We start from the raw sequence: 8314 nt of genomic DNA, 5'->3' as shown, positions 1-8314 counted from the left end.
TTTTCTGGTGAGAACACAAGTTCTAACCTCTTAGCAAATTTCAAGTATGTGACACAGTATTATTAAATATAGTCACATTTCTGTATATTAGATCTTCAGAATACAGTCAGCTCTATAACTGAAACTTTGTATCCCTTGACCAACATCTCTCCATTTCCCCCTCCTCAGTCCCTGGCAAACACCATTCTACTTTCTCCTTCTGTGAATTTGACTGTTGTAGATTCCACAAATAAGTGAATCATGCAGTATTTGTCTTTCAAAAATATTTCTTAAGTATCTACCACGTCCCTGGGTTCTGTAAATCATTACTGCTCCTGCTTACCTAACCGCACTGAGGGAGTGGAGAGATCCTGCTCATGACCCTCAGCTACTTTATTATGTTCCTTCCAAGGGTAATAGGGACAGGGCATCTGTTCATGTATACCAATTATAGGACTACAGGTAAGAATTGGGTTTCTCGTTGTCTCAGAAGGAAGCTATGCCTGGCTAGAACCAGTGTATTAGCGTTTCTAAAGTTATTGCAAACATCCTGGATACCTGATAAAAAAATATAGTGTATTCACAGCATGATAACATATTTGCTTTCAATTAAAATATCACATTTCCACAAAATTTTTGATACTCTCATTTCTATATAATGACAGGACCAGGAAAAGAATTTGCCACCCCAAAATACGCCTCTTTGACATAAGGGCTATTTTGAGCTGACAGTTAATAAAAAATAGCAGGTGCAGTGAAAGCTCTGAAAACCTAGTAGAAGTTACCCTTTTGTAAGGGAAATTTATAAGAGAAATCGCCACTTGTAAGGGTGCCTCCTTCTCTCTACCAAGAAGAGAAGGATGACTCTAAATCTCTAGAAACTCTTATTAGTGGAGATAGCTTTATCTGCATAACAACTTTACCCTGGTTTACTGTTCTTTTCCTGGTAACCTCCTGTAATTGACCCTATCTCCACAACAGGGTGGTAAAGGTATTTTTCAGGGGCAAGGCAGGAAGCCAGCCAGGATCATGCACAGAAGAGGAAATTTTGATCTTCCAGTGGAAACTTATCCTGCCAGCATTTCTGCATACCAGCCAGTCCTCCCTGATCCCTAAAACCTTACTCCATACCTTGGACAGGTGAGACAGATTTGAGAGCCTGGCCTCTTGTCTTCTTACCAATTAATTTCACAATAAAGCCTTGCTTCATTCAAAGACTGATATACCACAGTTTCAGATTCTGTGAGCATCAGGTGGCAAGCCCTTGCTTGGTAACATCTATCATCATTGACATTTCTTTAGGTTACATTTTTATTATTTCACACTTACTGTTCAATAGCCTCCAAATTGGTCTTTATGCCTATAGATTCACCATCTTATATCTGTCTGCCACACTGCCACTAAAATAACTGTTTTCAAATGAACTTAACTAATATTTACACATTTGGTTGAATATGCATAAAATATCTCTGGAAGTGTATATTAGGTATTTTTCACTGGCTGAGGGAAAAGAAGTGAACCATGGGAATATATCAACTATTCCAAAAAATACATTAAGAATAAACTAAATTAAAATAAATAAATGAAAACTATAATGAGCAAGTCAGTTGTAGGATTGTAAATATGAGTGATTCATACTCACTTGTAGGTACATATCCAAGTTCCTAAAATTTCCTCCCAGGTTTTCTCTGCTACATTTATCTGTCTCACACTTTCAGTACAAATTTCAGTCTCTATAAGTGTCTGCATCTATATTTATTTATGTCTATCATCTATATATCTATCCATCTATATTTATGCTGTTTTATATATCTGCACATTTATGCAATGTCTCATCAATCTGGATACCCTTAACTTACCGCGTATCTCGTTCATCAACAAAACACTGCTAAGTTATGAACCCTTCCAGGAAACCTTTCTAACTCGTCCAGACAAAAGTTATTATTCTTTGAAAGTCACAATTTCTGTGAATCATCCTTTGTTTAGTTATTGCTTGTGTCACAGTGTGATGTAATTATCAGTTTATATATTTACATGGCTTTCTCTACAGCTAGAGTGTGGGTTCCTGGATATCGTGCACAACCTCTCTTTCACTTGTGTATCCTCCTCACATATTTCTATGTCTACCCAAGAGTAGAGGGATACACATATAGGTATTATTGAAGCAGAACACTTAGCTTTATTTTCTTCATCTGAAATATTTGGAGTAAGTCTGATGCTCTTCACATCAGAAGTGAGAATGTACTCACTGTTCAAGTCCATGTATTTATTGCAGCTACCAAACTTGGATCTCAATTTTATCATCGAGTCTTCTGATCCTTCTTCTATACTATACTGACCTTCAGCCTTTGATGCAAGGATCAAATAGTCATGGGTTGGAAAGCCTGATTTCCTATTAAAATTAAATTTACAATCTATGATGCAATATGAATTCAATTATTTATTATTTTTCCTGACAGAATTCTAGAGAAAAGCATTAATATCCAAAACTCTTCAGATTAGGATGTGGACATCCTTTGGAGGTCTTAATCCCGCCTACTACAAGTTTTTTTCAAGGGCATCTTATTCTATGTCATTCAAGAGACCTTATATTTAAAAAAATGAATATAGAATTTCTCAAACCCTCTAGAGTGAGTGATAAATTAACTTTCAAAATTTCACGCAAAAGAGATTCTTGATGGATAAAACCTAAATCTACCTACACCTGACTCTAACACAGAACCGCAGTCTTGCTACTTAAAGTGGAGTCCACAGACCAGGGCCAGCAGCATCAAGAACATCTGGAAGCTTGCTAGAAAATGCAGTCCTTGAGCCCCGTGGAGACCTGATGAGTCAGAAATTACATTTGAAGTACAAACCTTAGTGATCCATATGCACAATGACATGAGAGAACTGCTGGATAGAGAAGGCTTTCTCACCTCCTCACTGTTCACCTTGGGGCTGGACAAGTGTTTGTGCAGGGTGCTGTCCTGTGGATTACAAGACATGGATTTGTTCAGACATTGCCAAATATCCCCAGGGGCAAAATTACCTCTTGTTGAGAACTGTTGTCCCATATTTGAGAACTGCAAGTATCCTGACAGAATTTCAATCCCTTATTTGGGATCCCTTATTTTCAAAATATTAGTTTATTTTCTTAGTGCAGTAACATTGACTTATAACATTATATAAATTTAGGATGTACATCATGATACTTGAATTTCTTTGTAGTTTATATCACGTTCACCACCCAAAGACTAATTACAATCCATCAGCACACACACCTGCCTGATCGCCCCTTTCACCCTCCTGCCTCCTCTCTTCCCCTCTGGTAACCACCAATCCAATCTCTGTCTCTATGTGATTGTTTTTTGTTGTTTTTAACTTCTACTTATGAGTGAGATCATATGGTATTTGACTTTCTCCCTCTGACTTATTTCACTTAGCAGAATACCTTTATGGTTCATCCATATGGTCACAAGTGGCTGGATTTCATCATTTCTTATGGCTGAGTAGTATTCCATTGTGTATATATATCATACCTTCTTTATCCATTTCTTCATTGATGGGCGCTTGGGTTGCTTCTGATCCTTGGCTATTGTGAATAACGCTGAAATGAACATAAAGGTGCCTGTATCTTTACGCCTTCATGTTATCATGTTCTTTGGATAAACACTCAGCAGTGGAATAGCTGGATCGTATGGTGGTTCTATTCCTAATTTTTTGAGGGATCTCCATACTGTTTTCCACTGTGGCTGCACCAGTTTGTACTCGCACCAGCAGTGTACGTGGGTTGCCTGCTTTCCACATCCTCTTCAACGCTTGTTGTTTCCCATCTTGTTAATTACAGCCATTCTGATGGGAGTGAGGTGGTATCTCATCATACTTTTAATTTGCATTTCTCTGATAGTTAATGATGTTGAACATCTTTTCATATGCCTGTTTACCATTTGTATATCTTCTTTGGAGGAATGTCTGTTGAGATCTTTTGCCCATTTTTTAACTAGCTTGTAAATTTTTGAGCTGCTGAGATGTATGTGTTCTTTGTATATTTTGGATATTAACCCCTAATCAGATATATGGTTTGCCAATATCTTCTCCCAATTGTTAGATTGTCTTTTCATTTTGTTGATAATGTCCTTTGCTGTACAGAAGATTTTAGTTTAATATAGTCCTATGTGTTTCTTTTTTCTATCATTTCCCTTGCCTGGTCAGACATGGTACTTGAAAATAACTGCTAAGACCAATGTCTAAGAGTGTACTTCCTGTGTTTTCTTCAAGAAACTTCATGGTTTCAGGTCTTACAATCAATTCTTTAATCCATTTTAAGTTGATTTTTGTGTATGATGTAAGATAATGGTCTACTTTCATTCTTTTGCATGTGGCTGTCCAGTTTTCCCAACACCATTTACTGAAGAGACTTTCCTTTGTCCATTGTATGTTCTTGGATCTCTTGTTGAAAATTATCTGTCCATGGATGTGTGGGCTTATATCCAGGATCACAATTCTGTTCCATTTATGGGAGTATGTGTGTTTTTGTGACAGTACCGTGCTGTTTTGGTTATTATGGCTCTGTAACATATTTTGCAATTAGGGAGTGTGCTACTTCCAGCTTTGTTCTTTTTCCTCAGGATTCCGTTGGCTAATTGGGGTCTTTTGTTGTTCCACACAAATTTTAGGATTCTTTATTCTCTTTCTATGAAAAATGTTGTTGGAACTTTGATAGGGATTGCATTGAATCCGTAGATTGCTTTAGGATGTAAGGACATTTTAATTATGTTAATTCTTCTAATCTAAGAGCATGGAATATCTTTCCACTTCTTTTTGTCTTCCTCAATTTCTCTCAACAATGTTTCATAGTTTTCACAGTACAGATCTTTGACCTCTTTGGTTAAGTTTATTCCTAGGTATTTTATTCTTTTTTTGCAATTGTAAATGGCATAGTATTCTTAATTTCTCTTTCTGCTACTTCATTGTTAGTGTATAGAAATACAACTGATTTTTTTATGTTGATTTTGTATCCTGCAACTTGACCACATTCATTATTTCTAAAAGTTTTTCTGGTGGATTCTTTAGGGTTTTCTATACATAAAATCATGTCATCTGCAAATAGTGACTGTTTCACCTCTTCCTTTACAATTTGGTTCTGTTTTATTTCTTTTTCTTTTCTGATTGCTTTGGCTAAGATTTCCAATACTATGTTAAATAAGAATGGTCAAAGTAGGCATCCTTGTCTGGTTCCTGTTCTTAGAGGGATGCCTTTCAGTTTTTCTCTATTGAGAATGATATCAGCTATTGGTTTGTTATATACGGCCTTTATTATATTGAGGCACTTTCCTTCTACATTCATTTTATTCAGAGATTTTATCATAAATGGAGGCTATGTCTTGTCAAATATTTTCTATGCATCCATTGAGATGGTCAAGTGACTTGTTTTCTTCATTTTGTTAATGTGCTGTACCACATTGATAGATGTGCGGATGTTGAACCATCCCTGTATCCCTGGGATAAATCCCACTTGATCATGGTGTATGATGTTTCTAATGTATTGTTGTATTAGATTTGCCAGTATTTTGTTGAGAATTTTTGCATCGATGTCCATCACTGATATTGGCCTGTAATTTTCTTTTCTTGTGTTGTCCTTTTCTGGTTTTGGTATCAGGGTAATTCTGGCTTCATAGAAGGAGTTAAGAAGCTTCCTCTCCTCTTCAATTTTTTGAAAGAGTTTGAGAAGTTTAGGTATTGTGTCTTCTTTGAATGTTTGGTAGAATTCACCAGGGAAGCCATCTGTTCCTGCACTTTTATTTTTGTGTAACTTTTTGATTATTGTTTTGATCTCCTTACTGGTGACTGGTCTATTCAAATTCTCTATTTCTTCTTGATTCAGTAATGAAAGGCTGTATGATTCTAAGAATTTACCTATTTGTTCACAATTATCCAATTTGTTGGTGTAGAGCTTTTCAAATTATTCTCTCATGCTCTTTTGTATTTCTGAGGTGTCCATTGTATTGTCTCCTCTTTCATTTCTGAATTTATTTAAACTCTCTTTTTTTCTTGGTTAGTCTATCTAAAGGTTCGTCAATTTTCTTTATCCTTTCAATGAACTAGTTCTTGGTTTCATTGATTTTTCCTAGTTTTTGTCTCTATTTCTTTCTGCTCTGATTTTTATTATATCCTTCCTTCTACTGATTTGGGGCTTTGTTTGTTCTTCTTTTTCCAGTTCCTGTAGGTGCACTGTTAGATGGTTTATTTGAGATTTTTCTTGTTTGTTGAAGTAAGCCTGTATTGCTCTAAACTTCCCTCTTAGAACCACTTTTCCTGTATCCCATAGATTTTGGCATGTTGTATTTTCATTTACATTTGTCTCCAAGTATTTTTTTATTTCTCCTTTGATTTCTTCATTTACCCAATCGTTGTTCAGTATCATTTTGTTTAATCTCTACATATTTGTGGCTTTTCCAAGTGTCTTCCTGTAGTTGACTTCTAGTTTCACACTGCTGTGGTCAGAAAAGATGTTTGCTATTATTTCAATCTTAAATTTGTATAGACATGTTTAGTGGCTGAATATGTGATAGATCCCGGAGAATTTCCCATGAGCATTTGAAAAGAATGTGTATTCTTCACTTTTTTTTTAAGGAACAATAACCCTGAACTACCACCAATCTTCCTCTTTTTTGCTGAGGAAGACTGGCCCTGAGCTACCATCCATGCCCATCTTCCTCTACTTTATATTTGTGATGCCTGCTACAGCACAGCTTGACCAGCAGTGCACAGATCTGCATCTGGGATCCGAAGCAGCAAATCCTGTGCCGCTGAAGCAGAATATGTGAAGCTAACCACAGTGCCACCAGGCCAACTCAAATTCTTCAGTTTTGGGATAGAATGTTCAATATACATCTACTAAGCCCATCTTACCTAATGTGTCATTTAAGGCCAATGTTTCCTTATTGATCTTCTGTTTGGATTATCTATCCATTGGTGAAATTGGAGTGTTAAAGTCTCCTACTATTCTTGTGTTACTGTCTATTTCTCCTTTTATTTCTGTTAATAATTGCTTTATATATTTAATTGCTGCTATGTTGGCTGCACACTTATTTACAAGTGTTATATGCTCTTGTATTGTTTCTTTTATCATTAGATAGTGCCCTTCTTTGTCTCTTATTAAAGTTTTTGTTTTAAGTCTATTTTGTGTGCTATAAATATTGCTACCCTGATTTTCTTTTCTTTGTCATTTGCATGGAGTATCTTTTTCCATCCCTTCACTTTCATTTTTTGGGTGTCTTTAGGTCTGAAATGTGTTTCTTATATGCAGCATTTACGTAGGTCTAATTTTTTATCCAATCAGCCACGCTATGTCTTTTGAAGGAGCATTTAGTCCATTGACATTTAAAGTAGCTATTGATAATTATGTATTTATTGCAATTTTGTTACATTTTTTCTGGGTGTTTTAGTAGTTCTTCTCTGTTCCTTTCTTCTTCACTTGTTCTCTTCCTTTGTGGTTTGATGCCTTTATTTAGTGTTATGTTTGGGTCCCTTTCTCTTAATTTTTTCTGTATTTATTATAGGTTTCTGGTTTGTGATTGCAATGAGATTCATATATGCTAATCTACATATATAGCAATGTATATTAATTTGATAGTGTGTTTAGTTTGAACTTTTGCTAAAATCTCTACTCTATTAGACAATCCTCAAAGATTTTATGTTTTTGATATCATATGTAACCTCTTTTTGTATGTGTATCCATTACCTTCTTATCATGGAAATAGGTAATTTTAGTAGTTTTGACTTTTAACTTCAGATCTTCAATAGCTGGTTGATTTGCTACTTTTACTGTATCATTGCCTTCACCAGTGGTTTTATTGCCTTTTTATTTTTCATAATTTTCTTATTCTATTTGTGGTTTTCTCTTTCCGACTTAATATGTTCCTTTAACATTTCATGTAAGACTGGTTTCTTGGTGAAAAACTCCTTAATTTTTGCTTGACTGGGAAACTACTTTCCTCTCCTTCCATTCTTAATGATAACCTTGCTGCGTAGAGTATTCTTGGCTGTAGGTTTTTTCCCTTTCACCACTTTAAATATATCATGCCACTACTTTCTAGTCTGTAGAATTTTGGCTGAGAAGTCACTTGACAGCCTTAGGGACTTTCCTTTGTATATCACTGGTTGCATTTCTCTTGCGGCTTTTAGGATTCTCTCTTTATCTTTAATTTTGGACATTTTAATTATAATGTGTTTTGGTGTGGGTCTCTTTGGATTCATCTTGTTTGATGCTCTCAGTGCTTCCTCTACTTTGATGTCTATTTCCTTCCTTAGGTTAGCAAAGTTTTCAACTGTTATTTCTTCAAATATATTC

This window comes from Equus quagga, chromosome 3 (genome assembly GCF_021613505.1).
Source record: "Equus quagga isolate Etosha38 chromosome 3, UCLA_HA_Equagga_1.0, whole genome shotgun sequence".
Taxonomy (NCBI): Eukaryota; Metazoa; Chordata; class Mammalia; order Perissodactyla; family Equidae; genus Equus; species Equus quagga.
This window is presented reverse-complemented; position numbering follows the sequence as displayed.